The following is an 18,018-nucleotide window of genomic DNA, read 5'->3' as shown; positions in this document are numbered from 1 at the left end:
AGGTACACTATCGGTATGGTCATTAAAACTTAAACATGAACTAATAATGATATAAATTGAAGTGTTCCGTCTTATTCAAATCTTCCTACAACTGTGCTGGGACTTCATTGTCTCTCCCTCCTCTGTATCTCTGTTGCTGTCTGTCTCTGTTGCGTTTCTTCATTGTCTGTTTTTCCTCTCCATCTTTTGTATCCCGCCTTCTTTTTCTTTATTTTTTAATTGGGTCTTGCCTTCACTGTCTGTCTGTTTTTCCTCTCCTTTAGGGTCATTTTACAGGAAATCGGACACTTTGGAACTCAATCGACACAGATTTTCATCAAACTTTGTGTGCCTTTTTAGTGGCAATGTAGAACCCCAGAACTGGGGGGGGGGGTTGGCGGAGGCGGCGGTGGGGGGGGGGGGGGGGGGGGGGGGGGGGGCCTGGAACGGGCCTGGAAGCGTATGACACACCAATTGGTTTCTGACCCTGACAGAATTCAGGCTTTGAGATAGATGGTACTAGAAATTTTAGGTAGGTGACATTCTTTGTCCATTTTTATAGGTACGAGGATGTAAAACCTTGAACGGCAAACATATCTCATCAACTATACTTGGAGCAAAGGGTATTTTCAGCTAAGTGCATGAATCCAAATCAATCATTTCCAATCCAACTAGAGTGCCAAATATGCCACCCGGTCACATTCACATCAGATTAAGTGCTGCATCCCTTGCCAACATGGCATGAAGAGTCCTCCTCTCCGTTCAAATGAGACTCAACCAGCTGCGTTCTCACAATGCCTGATCAGGTAAGGTGCATGGCAGAGCTGAGATCTGAACCTGGGTATGGAGAAGTGAAAAAAAGCTGTAATGCTTTAAACATCGCAAAGGCAAAGTCCCTTTTTACTTTGGCTGGCACACAGTATTTAGTGTGTATACTATATACACCGATCAGGCATAACATCATGACCACCTCCTTGTTTCTATGCTCACTGTCCATCTTATCAGCTCCACTTACTGTATAGCTGCACTCTGTAGTTCTACAGTTACAGACTGTAGTCCATCTCTTTCTCTGATACTCTGTTACCCTGTTCTTCAGTGGTCAGGACCCCCATGGACCCTCACAGAGCAGGTACTATTTGGGTGGTGGATCATTCTCAGCACTGCAGTAACACTGGCGTGGTGGCGTGTTAGTGTATGTTGCGCTGGTATGAGTGGATCAGACACAGCAGTGCTGCTGGAGTTTTTAAACACTGTGTCCACTCACTGTCCACTCTATGAGACACTCCTGCCTTGTCAGTCCTTGTAGATGTAAAGTCAGAGACGACAGCTCATCTGCTGCTACACAGTCTGTGTTGGTCATCCTCTAGTCCTTCATCAGTGGTCACAGGATGCTGTTGGCTGGATATGTTTGGTTGTTGGACTGATTGGTAGCCTAGCCGATGAGTATCACTCAGTTGTAATAGCAGTGGCAGTTCTATGCCAAGGCACTTCACGGAAGGAGTCACTGTAAAACTGCTACATGGTTAAAATATGTTACTCTCTTAATGCCTATTAGAAGCTGGAGATGTCCAGATGTTTAAACTAGAATGGCCAAAAAATGTTCTTGTGAATCGCTGTTAACAGCACTGATGTAATCCTGAAGCAGCTGTTTTTCATCTATGAATAATATTTGAGATGTGAAACATTCCAAATGTTGGTGGGCTGGACAGTGCCACAAACTGACCTCACACCAAATTTGAGCTGGTTTTATCAAACAGAAAAATCCTGTGGCCAATTTCCTTATTGTGCTTTTTAAAGTCTTTAGGCATAAATCATACTCTAAATGTAAGAATTACAGTAAAAATTAAGTACATTAGGTTGAATGGGATTGTTGCATGAATAGGTCAACTCTCAATCTAAAAGTTGTAGTAGCTGACCAGATGTGGACAGTAAATCAGTTGGTTTGGTCCAGGTTGATGCCTACATTCAATAAAATTCAATTTAGCTTTATTGTGATTATACACTGTGATGGACTGGCAGCCTGCCTTCCAGCCCATTACAACTACTGACTGCAATGCATCACTTACTACACACTTTTATCAGCTCCTCTGTACCCCATTCATCATTGGTCAGTTTCTAACCACAGGAACACCTACTGACCAGGGGAAGGGTTTCTATTACAGTGACCAAGGAGTGTAGTCACAAGGGACGTTCAGTAGAGATAATGATCGACCTTTCTTGCAGTTTCACTGTCTGTTCAAAAGATGATGTTATTCCAGAGATATCCTACTTCAGGCTTGGCTGACTGACAAGACAGATGGAAAGGAAAAATGGCATGGAAGTCAGTTATCTTCACACACTAAAGGCAGACAACAGAGCTTACACTCTCTCTATCCTGCTCCTTGGTGGTGTAAGGAGTTAATACAGCCTGTCCCTGTCAGCGCATCCCAGCCTCCTCCTCCATCGCCATAGAAACCACTCTGCTTTCTCGTCAGGAGATGAAACAGAGTTGTGCCCGGCTGTCCAATCATGTCGCTTTTTGTGTAATTCCAGCAGTCAACATGTCGGGAGGCGGCACAGGGGTTGATGTGAATGAGTGGGAGAAAAAAAGACGGCTTCAATAAATCACAGACATAAACAAAACAGCATTAAAATGTCACTCTGAAGATGCAGACTGCGAAGACAAGAGCTTTTGGGCGTGTTTATTTGGCACTTTTGTGTGTTTCTGCCAATAAATGCACAAATTTTTAACACAATGTGAGATTTTTGTAGGCAAGTATGTTATAAAAATAAGTATGTCCCCTAATCCCCTTGGCATATTATATTGGTCACACTGTTTTTGGATGGTCCAAAAAATGGAGACTTAAATCATCAACAAACTTTCTAGTGACCCTCAGTTGACTATCCACATTAAGGTTTAGGGTTAGATTTAATACATTCTTTTGCACTAAACTTGAGTTTAATTTGAATTTAATGGATATTTAGTTGAATGTTACTTATGATATGCTGAACATTTACAAATGATCTACAGTGGACCATGCAAATAAAGTGGTACCATTATATTGAAGTACTTATATGTAATAACAATGTGTAATAGCAATGTCCCATGTGTGTGTGGGTTTGGGTCTGGATTACAGTGTGTATCAAAATGCCATAAACACAAACATACACACACACACATATATATATATATATATATATATATATATATATATATATATATATATATATATATATATATGTATATATATATGTATACCCACCGGCCACTTTATTAGGTACAGTAAAAGTTAGTAAACTGCTAGTAAAAGGTTGGACCCCCTTTTGCCTTCAGAACTGCCTTAATTCTTCGTGGCAGACTTTCAACAAGGTGGTGGAAACGTTCCTCAGAGATTTTGGTTGGTTATTTGAGTTCCTGTTGCCTTTCTATCATCTGGAACCAGTCTGCCCATTCTCCTCTGACCTCTCACATCAACAAGGCATTTTCGTCCACACAACTGACCGCTCACTGGATATCTTCTCTTTTTCTGACCTTTCTCTGTAAACCCTAGAGATGGCTGTGCGTGAAAATCCCAGCAGATCAGCAGTTTCTGAAATACTCAGACCAGCCCGTCTGGCACCAACAACCACGCCACGTTCAAAGTCCCTTAAATCCCCTTTCTTCCCCGTTCTGATGCTCGGTCTGCACTTCAGCAAGGTGTCTTGACCACCTCTACATGCCTAAATGCAGTGAGTTGTGGCCGTGTGATTGGCTGATCAGCTATTTGTCAAGCTATATGACAAGGTAAGAATTTCTTCCTTTGTGAGATCACTCAAGCAGATGCACACGGACAGAATCAAAGGCTATTATGGCCTGTTAAAGGCGCTATAATCTGTATGTGCGCACATCTATGCTGTCCACCTGCTAACTCATCTCTCCTTCATGAAGGATAACTTATTTGTGTATTATGTAAATCAACACTGTGTTAAATCTACTCCAGTGTAAATAGTGTTGTCAGGCCAATTTAATTTCATGCCTCACGTTGGGTCAAGATCTAACAGCCCACCCTCCCCATTTAGGCTGCCCAAAATGCAATTAATTTGCTGAAAATTAGCCTGGATGAAACTAATTACATACATGATTAAATCAATGTGGAGAGACAGACAGAACCAGTTTGTGTCATTGCAACGTCCTTAACACCAAACCCGCTGCACTTCAGTTAAATTCCTCACCAGAGGCAAACGTCCTTCTTCCAAACGGGTGTATGAGGACAACCTATATGGGATCAATAGGCCTTATCCTCATGATTACGAGTGATCTCTATCAAAATGAACAAATTAAATCAGAGCTGAAGGCAGTTAGTTAATGAACTGTTTCATTCCGTCAGTCAGATGGGCCACTGGGTGACTGCAGTAGTCTTGCTGTTTCTGCACCGGATGTCCTACATTACTGTGAAAAGATTGTTCAACTTAAGAACTTTGTATAAATGTAACCTGGCTGTCTCTTTTTTCTTTAACCGAACTTCAAGGTTACAGAACGAAAATCGCCACTTATTATTTTTAACCCACTAGGAGAAGTTTAATAACTCGAGCTTTTATGACAAACAGGTTGCTTACTTTTTAAGGTTAAAACAACATTAATAAAATGTATAATTCCAAGTATAAAACTGCTTGATATACGCTCTCCTATGACCTCCTCATAACAATTTAATTCCGTAATAATACCACGTAATGGTTTTTGCATGTAGCACTGGGTGTATTGATACACTGTTAGTAATAAAGGTACCATGCAGGTACATGATTCGTTCATCAAGGTACAAACAGTGTAAATGTTCCCCGAAAGGTACAGCAGTGGGTTTAAGCTCCAATTGTGTACCTTAAACCTTTTCCCAGTGGAAAAGTAGATATTTGTATCTTTTTATAAACTAATTTTTAAAAACAGAACCATTTAATATAAAGCCTGGAGGCGAGGCAGGGTGTGTGGAGTCAGTACAGCTTATATAATATCGGTTCAGTTATGTTCCCTGACTAAAGGGACTGGGATGGACCCCTGAGGGTACCACCACAGTGACAAGAAGGGTACTGCCCCAGTGACGGTGTCGATGGTGACATAAAGTTAATGACTCAAAACAGTACTAACCATGCCTCACATGACCTGGTACTGTTTCTGGTTCTGTTACTCTCTTGACCACTAGAACGCCATCTCAAACAATATCGTAACGAGACAGTTAGTCAGACGCGTGAACAAAAGAAGCTTTACTGGTTTGTACAAGTTCCAACAGGCAGTGGTCAAATCCAAAAGAAGCCACATACAACAATAAACAAACAAACAAACAAACAATATGTCCAGGCAAGCAAAGGCCAAAAGGGAACAGGCAAAAAGGCAGATTCAAAAAAAAGACAAGGAGGTCAGTCAAAAACACAGGACATCACACGAAGTCCATGACTGAGGTGTCCTTGAGCAAGACACCTAACCCCCAATTGCTCCCCGGGCGCCGTGGATAGGGCTGCCCACCACTCAGGGCAAGTGTTCTCACTGCTCCCTAGTGTGTGTGTTCACTAGTGTGTATGTGGTGCTTCACTTCACAGATGGGTTAAATGCGGAGGTGGAATTTCCCCGTTTGTATACGAAGGCAGGCGAGGCAGATCAACAGTCAGGAGAGGCAGATCTCTCATATGTGGATTGGTATGATGTCAAAGTCACATGGTCAGAATCGTACGTTATACAGCAGCTAGTTCCGGCCACGCAAGCTGATTGGTTGAGAAGCAATCCAACTGTGCTGATACTTCGCCATGACATCACGGGTTTTTCGGGTGTGTGGAGGAGACGCTCAAGCTATTTAAACCTTTTTACTTCTTACTTTGTGCAGATGAAGCAGAATATGGATACTTTTAAGATCACATTTGACCATCAGCCGATTTGGTCCGACTCTGAAGACGAGACTACACTAAATTCCTAAACTGTCATTCGGTCTGGTGGAGCTGAAGAACAAACTGCTGGCTTTGCAGGAGCAAGTGGAGTTCGTTACTCTGACGTAGCAACAAGCTGCTTGTTAAGGAACTATAATTTGGCGGAAGGAACTGAACACTAAAACATATTAAATGCCGTGTTCACGATCCAGTCTATTAATTTCTTACTTTACTTATTTAACTGTTGTATAAAAGCAGTAGAACACTTGAGGAGTGTGTTATCACTATAAAAACACAGGCATGATGTTATTCCATGATAACACACTCCCTCTCATGTTCTATTGCTTAAGTAACAATAACACACCACCGTTAGCAGTACATTCATTATTATATACATATAGTGTAGTAGTTTGTGGTTTGAGGCGCAGCCCTAGACTGGTCAGTTTGGAAGATAACCAACAGGCTAGCAAGTTCATTTATATATATATATATATATATACAGTATATAGGCTTTTCTATTTTTTGAAGCATTCACTGTAACACTTATTTTTCCAGATCATTATTGCCTGCACTTGAAAACATTATGCGCAGCTATGATTATGATAACATCAAACATCAGCCTCATTTAAGCAACTAATATTGATTTGCTTATTCAACTAGTAGTGATGTAGCGCTCAAGTCTAGTATTGGTCTTGAGATGGGTCTCAGGACCATTAATGAGTGGCCTCCGTCTCGGTCTCGACATAACTTGGTTTTGGGGTAAAGTGGAAAGCCAAAGGCGAGACCTGTCTGACGTGCTGAAACTGAAACTGAAACTGAAAACTGAACTTTTTCGGTCATCACTGAATATCAGCAAAACCTTCAAGCAGAACAAGCATTGCTTTCTCTGCATGTTTAAATGAAATATGTTTGCCGCTGAGTGATGCTCTTTCTATGATGGCTTAACAGGGTATCATTTGTTAGTTAATGTTGATTGGATCCTAAATTCGAAAATCCGCCAATGGCAGATAAGAATGTTGTAATAACTGTGTTTTTTAATAATATTTTTAATTATTATTTTAATAATAATGGATGCATTTTTTTTGGTTTATATTCAGTTTGGCATTTTGCTGGAGATTCTGAATAAGTTTTAGAGAAAAAAGACAGAATAGAGAACAACCACATGGTCATTTGCTTCTGGTGATTCTAGCCACAATGCAAATTTGGATTAAGATTATAAGATAATAATTTATAATATTCTTATTTTTTCTTGTTTCTTATATAATTTAATAATTTTTTTCACAATATATGACAAAATAAAATATTATTTATGAATGCACATGTCATGTATCATGTATAAAGAACAATTTTGATTTTCCCTTTTCTTCTTTTTAGTTTTATATTTATATTTAAAAACCTTAATCTAATCTTGGCCTTTTTCTGAGACTCAATAGCTACAAAGTTGTGGTCTTAATTCCGACTTAATGTGTCCAGGTCTCGGTCTTGATCGTCATTCACCTTTAGTGGTCTTGAACTCTTGACCACAGGAGAAGCACCTGGTGAATACAGATGCAGGTCAATATTTAGAAAGTGTTGGAATTTGTTTATTGATCATGTTGATTCATGCATTTTACTGGTAATAAGCAAACTAAATGGTTCTCTGTATGGCATTGTTATCCTGAAAAGGGGTTATCATGAATTAGCATTATTACAGAATATTTTCTGCAGTCAATATTGTTGGGATATTTTCACAATTATATGAAAATCATTTTTAAATTTCATGAAATAATTGCAATATACAATGATGAGTGACTGAAAGATCTTGTCTTTAAAATCAGGGATAAAATCACTGTAATGTATGTAATGTATCCTTGTGCAAACAGGACAGACTCTCGGGCTACGTTTACACAGCGGGTAAAAGTGGCCTAAATCTGATTTTCTCCCCAAATCCGATTTCTTTGTTTGGCTGTTCGCATCTTTTAAATGTGGTCTGCATGCAACATCAGTCTGAACAGATCAGCTCCCAAACCCGCATGCGCAGAAGAACAGAGCTTCACGTGGCTCGTCCAGAGGTGAACAGTCATGAAGACTAGCGAACACTGTCGCTCCCGGTTTCGTCTTCTCCAGCATCACAGGAGCGGTTATGAAGTTCCACTGGTTGACAGCTGGGCTCACCACCCACAGTGTGTTCGAGTTCCCCGTAAGAAGGGCGCATTATTTGGCCACTTCTTTGGTTTGGGCCCTCAGATTGTTAAAGCTGTTCTCTGGCGCTGCAGCCTCAGGTTCCTCCGGCCGTGCTCGGCCTTTTTGTTCGAAACCTCTTCAAAATCGGAGCGGCTGCGATGAGTTTCTTACATTTTTTTGGTACAGAAACATCAGACTAAGTGTTTCTGGTACTCAGCAGCGCAAGGTTATGACAAATGTTGAGTTGGACTGACGTAAAAGTCGCATGAATTTTGATCTGGTTGCCGCAGATCGGATACGGATCGGATTTCAGTGCCACATGTGAAAGCGTCTCAATTCGGAATTGAAAATGTCAGATTCAATGCGGGTTATGCTGTTCACACAGCCACACATCTGTGCCACATATGAGGAAAGAGATTGGATTTGGGCCACTTTTACCTGCTGTGTGAAGCCTTAGAATCTGATTTTTACATTTTTTTTGGCAAAGTGTTTTATTTTGGGTATTGCTGTCTGCTTAACTCTTGTCCACATGCTGATGTACAGTTGTAATTCTGCAATCGCAGAAGCTGTTCTGCAGCTTAACGGCATTTTAAAAATGCTTGCAATAAGCAGTTTAAGCTCCATGCAAAGCATATTCGATAACATCTCTTTGCAGTCAGGGTCTCGCGGCCGTCAGCAGCACGGGCAGAAAGATCTAAACTTTGTTGTCTGTGGTCGTGCATTTGTTTTTTTTTTTGCAGTCATTCAATTACAAGCCATTTATTACCCCGTCTGTATGAAAGTTTCAAAATTCAATTAGGAAAGTGCTGAATCTGACGACTCTATGAATGCGCTGTAATGGATTGCTCATTGTGGAGCGTGGAGTGCTGTTTTTGTGAATTGCAAAGCGAGCATTTTTGCAAACTGGAGAATAAAAACGCTCCATTAAGGATCGCTGAGCTTTAGCTGATCTGTACTACTGTCTTCTCAGATGATGATCAAACGAACACTTTACACTGACTAAGGCTGTTGATGAGTAATCAAGATTATTAAGCACCATTTACTGCAGCCTGAACCCCATTTGTAGTGCAGATACTCAGTTCACTGAGGTTAATCTTTCCTCTTCTGAATGTATTTGTCATGGGACTGTGATCATAACTAAGCCTAATTTTACTGCATAGTGTCATAACATTACATGAATGGTATCATGTGCAGGACTATTTTCTTGATAGTTGATATAACATGTATAACAAGTATCCAGACACTTTTGTTGTTGTTATTAATATACTTCCAGTGCATGCATCCACTTCAAAGTCATTTGTCTTTGTGCTTATAAAGGCAACCAAAAAAGTAAGCATTTCTATGGAGCCCCGCTGGTGAAATCCTGTATTAATAATAATAATGCATGGCCACAACTCAGTAAAGAGTGGGAACGAGATATTAATGCATGGCCATGATTTAGTAAGTCACAGTCTCATTCCCACGTCTTACTATGTGGCCAAGGGCAGTTGTGGGCTGGAGGTTAGGGAACCACTGAGTCACTAAGTCATGACCACGACTTAATCATCTTATTCCCACACCTTACTAAGTCATGACCATGTATTAGGATCTCATTCCCATGTGTTAATTAGGCGTGTCCAAGCATTACTTTTATTTATACAGGATGTCAGAAGCGAGGCACCGTATTGTGATCATTGTCCATCTTATCAGCTCCACTTACTGTATAGCTGCACTCTGTAGTTCTACAGTTACAGACTGTAGTCCATCTGTTTCTCTGATACTCTGTTACCCTGTTCTTCAGTGGTCAAGACCCCCATGGACCCTCACAGAGCAGGTACTAATTGGGTGGTGGATCATTCTCAGCACTGCAGTAACACTGACGTGGTGGTGGTGTGTTAGTGTGTGTTGCGCTGGTCTGAGTGGATCAGACAAAGCAGTGCTGCTGGAGTTTTTAAACGCCTCAGTCTCACTGCTGGACTGAGAATAGTCCACCAACCAAACATAGCCAGCCAACAGCGTCCTGTGACCACTGATGAAGGACTAGAGGACGACCAACACAGCAACAGATGAGCTGTCGTCTCTGACTTTACATCGACAAGGTGGACCGACAAGGTAGGAGTGTCTAATAGAGTGGACAGACAATTCAACAAGACATTGGGCCTCATACACCAGTCGTTCTTAAGAAGGAATTTCTTCTTAAAACCCACTTATGCAGTTTTTACAAAGACTCATCAGTGTTTTCTTATTTAGCATTTGAATCTGACGTAGACGTTTTCTTAGGACTTTTCTCAAGAACAAATTTAAGTAAAAAACTTAGGAAGATACTGTTGAATGAGGCCCATTGACCCTAAACATGCAGTCAAAATTAGTCAAGACTGTTTTTTTGTTTGTTTGTTTTTTTGCCATGCCCTAGCCAATCACCTGACGTTAATCCCTTTAAAAATGCACAGAGGATTTTAAAATTGCCATCGTTGGGATCCTTGTAAGCTTTAGCAACAGAAGATTAAACCACAGTGCTGTAAAAAGTTAGTATCTTCTAGCTACAGATGTCTCAAAGCTGTAATTGTAACAATGGCTTTGTAACAAAGTGCTTATGTTATTAATCTGTGGTCTGAACCCATTTTCAAACCTGTATTGTGTGTAAGTGTGCAGAGTTGCTTGCAGTTTGTGTTGTTTCACTCTGATTGTCAGGCCTTTTTTTACCAGAATCTGGTAAACATTTATATTGTATTTAAGGTAAAAGAACATGAAACCACAAGATTATTATTTAATATTAACATTATAAGAACATGTTTAATATTAATTGTCAAATACTGAGCTGGGAGTTCCATGCAGTCGTCCATCCAGATAGGCCAGATGAAATGGCTTCCTTATTTATCGAAGGGGATGGGGGCTACACTAATTGGGCTTGTGTGAAAAAGAAGTGAAAACAGTGATACGATTATTTTTCCATTTCTGTTTTCTTGGATACGTGGAGAATGGAATTCAAACTGTAGTTTGTAATATGTTTGTTATTGTTTACTGTTTTCTCTTACACTGGAGCTTTAGCCTATGCAAGGGGGATGGTGGGAAGCTCTGGGAGAGAAAGGACGAAGAGATTAAGCTGCAGGAGTCCCTCTGTGGACTGAGCTGTTTAAACTTAAAATAGGCCAATAATTTTTTTTTAGCAACGGTTTAATAGAACAGGTTTGTTCAAAAATGCTGAATTTATATGATTATCTTGTTCCAGAATGCAGAATTGAGAACACTGCCTGGCTCTAGAATGTAGAATTGAGGACATTGCCATGTTCCAGAATGCAGAATTGAGAACACTGCCTGGCTCTAGAATGTAGGTTTGAGGACATTGCCGTGTTCCAGAATGCAGAATTGAGAACACTGCCTGGCTCTAGAATGTAGAATTGAGGACATTGCCATGTTCCAGAATGCAGAATTGAGAACACTGGCTGGCTCTAGAATGTAGAATTGAGGACATTGCCATGTTCCAGAATGCAGAATTGAGAACACTGCCTGGCTCTAGAATGTAGGTTTGAGGACATTGCCGTGTTCCAGAATGCAGAATTGAGAACACTGCCTGGCTCTAGAATGTAGGTTTGAGGACATTGCCGTGTTCCAGAATGCAGAATTGAGAACACTGCCTGGCTCTAGAATATAGAATTGTGTTTTTTTTTTCATGACATGACTCAGTAATATACAATCCAGCTGTGAGGCGGTCATGGGTGTGCGTATATCATGGATTTTACCACAGCCTCGAACCTGGCTCAGCCAATCAGATTTTAGGACTGGAACCTTTTTGCAATACTGATTAGGGAACACGATCTTGTTCTAGAATGCTGAACTGAGAACACTGTCAGGGATGCTGACCATAAAGCCGAATTGGGAACATTGTCTTGTCCTAAAGCTGGCGTGCAGTGTCCTCCCTTGATGATGTAACAGAACAGTTCCTCAGACCGTCACAAACACAGTCACACTCAAAGAGAGCAGTCCGACAGGGCAAGGGTACGAGGGACGCTGCTATCCCCTCCGATTAGCCGCCTGTCAGTCTGCGGCGTGCCTGGGGCTTTCCAGCAGAGACTCGCAAGAATGGAGCTGATGATCCATGGCTGGAGGACAGAACATAATGTTCATCAATAATGATGGTACCCTCTCTAAGTTACGCTAATGGCTGCAGTTCACATCATCAGAAGAGACAGCGCCTCCTCGGTGGAAGGGTGAGGCTCTATTTTAGGTTGAATTTTTGCTGCTGCAGTCACACCCTTGACCAAGACAGCAGGGCAAGGCCTCTCTTTCTCACTGTTTTAAGCAACAATTTACATGAAATATTCACTGTAAAGAAAGAAAGTATGAGTTCTCCTCAAGTTAAACATGTATTATTTATATTCTTCTTCATTTCATGTCAAGATAGAGCTTTTAAAATGGGTTTCTTGAGTGGGTTCTTGAGGACAGCTGTATTTTTTTTTCTGCAGCTGTTGCTGCAATCCTTTGATTTGCGATGCCATTGTCATAGTTGCTGTTATCACTCTTTATATTAATTGAACGTCTGAAATGTTCATTGCAGCAGCTGCTGCTTCTACCGATCTGCTTTTTCCATATCCAATCCGGATTTCAGTATTCAGAGGCTCTCAGATGTGGTATTAGAGCTAGGCCTCCGGTTCAGGCAATAAATGCCAAAGATCTGTCACAAATTGAGAGAAAAACTTCTGTCACACTTTTTATTAAGTGTCATTTACATTTATGGCATTTGGCAGACACTCTTATCCAATACAATTGGATCATTTTACACAGGTGGGGGAATGTGGTGTTAGGAGTCTTGCCCAAGGACTCTTATTGGAATAGTGTTTACCCAGACGGGGACTGAACCTCATTCTGCAGCATAGAAGGCAGAGGTGTTACCCACTACACCAACCAAGTGTCTCAGCCCTGTAATTACATTAAGCAAAACTGAGTTTAATACACATGTATAATTACATAAGCTGTACTTTTGTAATGTAGCTATAACATCAACTAAACCATCAGTAGTTAGAGTGTTGGTGCATATGGTATTCATGTGTTATTCAAGACTGTATAATGTAAATTGGGACCAAAACCTCTTCTGAAATTACGTTCATTTCTGCTAGCACCTTTATGGGATTTCTAATAGTATGTTAGCACTAATTAACTTTTTTGGCTGTTCTAGATTAAACACAAATATCTAAAGATGATAAACATGCTATGATGTCTGGTTTGGAGACTGTGGCTCTGTCTAAAAGACAGGAGGCTGAGCTGGAGGTGGCGGAGATGAAGATGCTGAGATTTTGGTTGGGAGTGACCAGGCTGGACAAGATTAGAAATGAGCAGATCAGAGGGACGGTGAAGGTGGAGCAGTTTGGAGATAAAGCCAGAGAGGCCAGGTTGAGATGGTTTGGACATGTGTTGAGGAGGAATAGTGGATATATTGGTCAAAGAATGTTGGAGATGGAGCTGCCGGGCAGAAGGAGAAGAGGTAGACCTCAGAGAAGGTTTATGGATGTAGTGAAGGTGGACATGGAGATGGTTGGTGTGAAAGTAGAGGAGGCAATGGATAGGGCAAGATGGAGGCAGATGATCCGCTGTGGCGACCCCTAAAGGGAGCAGCCGAAAGAAGAAGATCTAAAGATGATAAACAAAATTCCACAAATTTCATTTGAAGCTTGCAACTGATTTCTAAGTTGTTTTTCCTTTTTTTTTTCCTACTCATTGATTTAACTGATATATATTTTGCTTCTGGAATCACTGTTTTGCTTCTGGAATATTTCTTTTGCTTCTGACTTCTGCCACTTTTTAACAGGGATGGGTCTTGGAAGAGGGCATTCACTGGCACTTTCTATTGGTCAACAGATTTGTCAGCAAATAAAGCAATTAGACAAAAAATAAAACAAAAACTGGCAAAATAAGTAACACATTCATGTGAAAGTAAGCAGTAAGTTAAGTTTGATTTAAATATTATTTGATGATACTTAATGTTTTGCTTGCAGATTTTATCATTTTAAATAAAATGAAAAAATAACATTTTAAATCAATTTTAAACTTATGGCACAAAATTAACTCCCTATACATGCCCCAAATCGGACACATCGATCCCATCATGCACCAAGTGGGCACTATGGGTGGAACCGATGCTTTCTATGGAAAAAGAATGGGATACATTGCTGTGCGTTGCCACACTGGAGCAATGAAAATGCAGCATTACACTTCCAATCTTTGTGTACAATTTATCATAGATTTGGAAAGTGCAGGTTTCTTCCAAGCAGAGCAGACATTGAATATCTATATGATCTGCTTCCTTCTTTCATCCTATTGCTCTGCAAAAATAATCTGTGCTGTGGTGCACTGCAACCTCCATAAGTGATGTGTGCATTGCAGCATCTAGGCAGCAGCTTTACAGCCCCAGGTGGTGTTTATTTTCAACATGTGACAAACTTTTCTGACCACTCTGCATCTAAACAGTCGCAGTGGAGTCACATATGTCGACCGATAGTGCACTATTGCAGAAAAAGTGATCTCGGGCAGCTTTAAATATAGCAATCCAACAAGAAGCACATTGACTGTGGTGCTAAATTAACTCTTTCGGAATTGAATTTCTCTCCCACAGAGCTGAACTGGATTAGCTTTCACTCTGTAGGAGTTAATCCAATAGCGGAGACAGTGGTCTTGTCTGCCGTGTGATAGTTCACTTGCACACCATCCCAAGCTGAGCGTACTGGACAGCTGAATGCTCTCGTATATGTGCATGTGTGCAAGGGCGAATGAGAGAGAGCTGGAGAGAGCAGCAGGGCTGATAATTGACCTCAGACGGTCTATTTATTTCAGCCAAATTGATTCTGCCGATCAGCACCTTCTCTCCTTTTCCTGCCTCAGTGTGGCCTCCCCATGTAATTGGTGCATATATGGTCAACTCCTGGAAAACAGTGTCAATTTGTTCTTACTGACCGTCTTTCTCCCTCCATCATCAGTGAAAAACAACTTTGCACCAAAACAAGTCCCCGACATGGACAGAAGACAAGAAAACTTTCCACAAAAATGGGTGTAGTTCAAAAGACCTCCTCACAATGTCCGGAGTTGTTTGTGCGCTGAAGTTCTGATAACTAATTCAGCTTTCTTGGAGCTGATCCACACAGCTGCTGAAGGGCCCTTGAGTTTGACCCACTGGCCGCAGCGTTGCATTATGAATTCTGTTTTCTGGGTTTATTTATTTATTTATTTATTTTTTTGGCAAGTGTCAGTGGCCTGCGTCCTTGACCCTTCAACGTGTGCTATAAAGACAGTGCATATCAATTTGCACACACTTGGGAGTAGCACGTTTCTTCAAGGAGCTACTGTCAAAAGCAAAAGCTACTACAATAACATGCACTATCATCTACAAATACATCCTTCATGCATTGAATATTCAGTCAATAGAGACTTTAAATATAAGTTATGCTTTTTTTTTTCAGCCAAAAAAATCAATGCAAAACTCTACAACAAATAAATAAATAAATAAATGAGTCAGCCAACAATCCAGCAGCAGGGGTGCCAAGCAAAAATCATTTAACTAACAGTAAAAGTATGATGGTAAAAACCTTGCAGTTATGTAATTTATTACAAATACTGCCTTGACTGTAACTCAAAGGTTTCACTAGGTCAAGTAGTTCAATACTGAAGTATATGCAAATGTCTGAAATAATTTGCTCCCCTAAAATTGACATAATTCATTTATTTCTGTAAATTAACAACAGCGGTTTTAAAATTAAAGTATGGGTATGGTTTATTTACAAGCGGTTAACTTAATTTCATCAAAAAAACAGTTGACCATCGAATTTTACAGTACTTTAACAGTGAATTTTTTAATCGTATATATTAAACAGAGAATTACACAGATGCCTCGACAACTATATACATATTCATTATTTAGTGCGCGCACTCCTTTCCTGTATTACAGTTTCCATTCTTTACACTTTCCCTTTCTCAAAGTGATATGAAGGGAATTTCCACACCTCCAAAGTTCAATGGCAAACCAAACACATTCAGTGAGGTCTGGACTCTGGGGTGGTCAGTCCATTGTTCTGAAAACACCAGCAGTGTTTTATTTGCATTTTTCGTTGTCTATTATTTTCTCAGTGAGGGATTTTTAACAGCTACACATCATTTCAGACCCATAGTGTTGAACTGACCTCTCACAGTGGAAGGATGGACAGAAACACCTGTGGATTTATCTTTTTTTTATTATTTTTTAAATCCCATTTCGAAAACACTTAGTATTATTTTTCTTTAATTTCCTCTAAAATGTATCTTCCTTATGTTGATTATCTTATATTGTTTCAAAAGTGAATAATTTGTACTTAATGTTTTTTTTTCTTTTTTTTTTTGGGACTGAAAATGAAACAACTAAAGGGTGATCTCTGACTTTTCCACAGGACTGTGTGGTACCATACTCCGCATACATGAGCAAGCCGTCTCTTCCCAAAAAGCTAAATCGTTACTATTTTAGTAGGATTTGTTGGCTGAGAGGCTGTAAGCACACATGCATCCACACCTAATCAAGAACACTCGCACTCACAAATGACGATGTCTGGCCTGAAGTCACAGGGTTAGCTGTTGTTGAGAAGTGGCCGTGGTGGAGTTGATGTTACTGAGAGAGGAAATCAATGCAGGGCTTGGAAATCAAGCTGGTCTCAATAAAACCTTTAACACACATGGACTTGGCCACACTCACGAACACAGTCACTTCAGAAAGCAATAAAACAGATCCCATCCAGAAAGGAAGGCACTACTTAGCGTTTCACCCTTTTATCACTGCAACAAAGTAGATACAGAGCTCTTATATAATCCATGTTTATACCAACCGCGTCATGCATGACGTGCACTCGCCATTCACTTTATCAGCCTATCTACCTTGGATTTCCACTCACTGGCCACTTTATTAGAAACACCTCCCTTGAACTTCCACTAGCTGGCCACTTTATTAGAAACACCTCCCTTGAACTTCCACTAGCTGGCCACTTTATTCGAAACACCTCCCTTGAACTTCCACTAGCTGGCCACTTTATTAGAAACAACTACCTTGAACTTCCACTAGCTGGCCACTTTATTAGAAACACCAACCTTGTACTTCTACTCTTTGGCCACTTTATTAGAAACACCTCCCTTGAACTTCCACTAGCTGGTCACTTTATTAGAAACACCTACCTTGAACTTCCACTAGCTGGCCACTTTATTAGAAACATCTACTTTGTAATTCCTCTCACTGGCCACTTTATTAGAAACACCTACCTTGAACTTCCACTAGCTGGCCACTTTATTAGAAACACCCACCTTGTACTTCTACTCTTTGGCCACTTTATTAGAAACACCCACCTTGTACTTCTACTAGCTGGCCACTTTATTAGAAACACCTCCCTTGAACTTCCACTAGCTGGTCACTTTATTAGAAACACCTCCCTTGAACTTCCACTAGCTGGCCACTTTATTAGAAACACCTCCCTTGAACTTCCACTAGCTGGCCACTTTATTAGAAACACCCACCTTGAACTTCCACTAGCTGGCCACTTTATTAGAAACACCAACCTTGTACTTCTACTAGCTGGCCACTTTATTAGAAACACCTCCCTTGAACTTCCACTAGCTGGTCACTTTATTAGAAACACCTACCTTGAACTTCCACTAGCTGGCCACTTTATTAGAAACATCTACTTTGTAATTCCTCTCACTGGCCACTTTATTGGAAACACCTGCCTTGTAATTCCACTCTCTGGCCACTTTATTAGAAACATCTACTTTGTAATTCCTCTCACTGGCCACTTTATTAGAAACAACTACCTTGAACTTCCACTAGCTGGCCACTTTATTAGAAACACCAACCTTGTACTTCTACTCTTTGGCCACTTTATTAGAAACACCTCCCTTGAACTTCCACTAGCTGGTCACTTTATTAGAAACACCTACCTTGAACTTCCACTAGCTGGCCACTTTATTAGAAACATCTACTTTGTAATTCCTCTCACTGGCCACTTTATTAGAAACACCTACCTTGAACTT

Source organism: Pygocentrus nattereri, chromosome 20 (assembly GCF_015220715.1).
Source record: "Pygocentrus nattereri isolate fPygNat1 chromosome 20, fPygNat1.pri, whole genome shotgun sequence".
Lineage (NCBI taxonomy): Eukaryota > Metazoa > Chordata > Actinopteri > Characiformes > Serrasalmidae > Pygocentrus > Pygocentrus nattereri.
Note: the sequence above shows the minus strand (reverse complement) of the source record.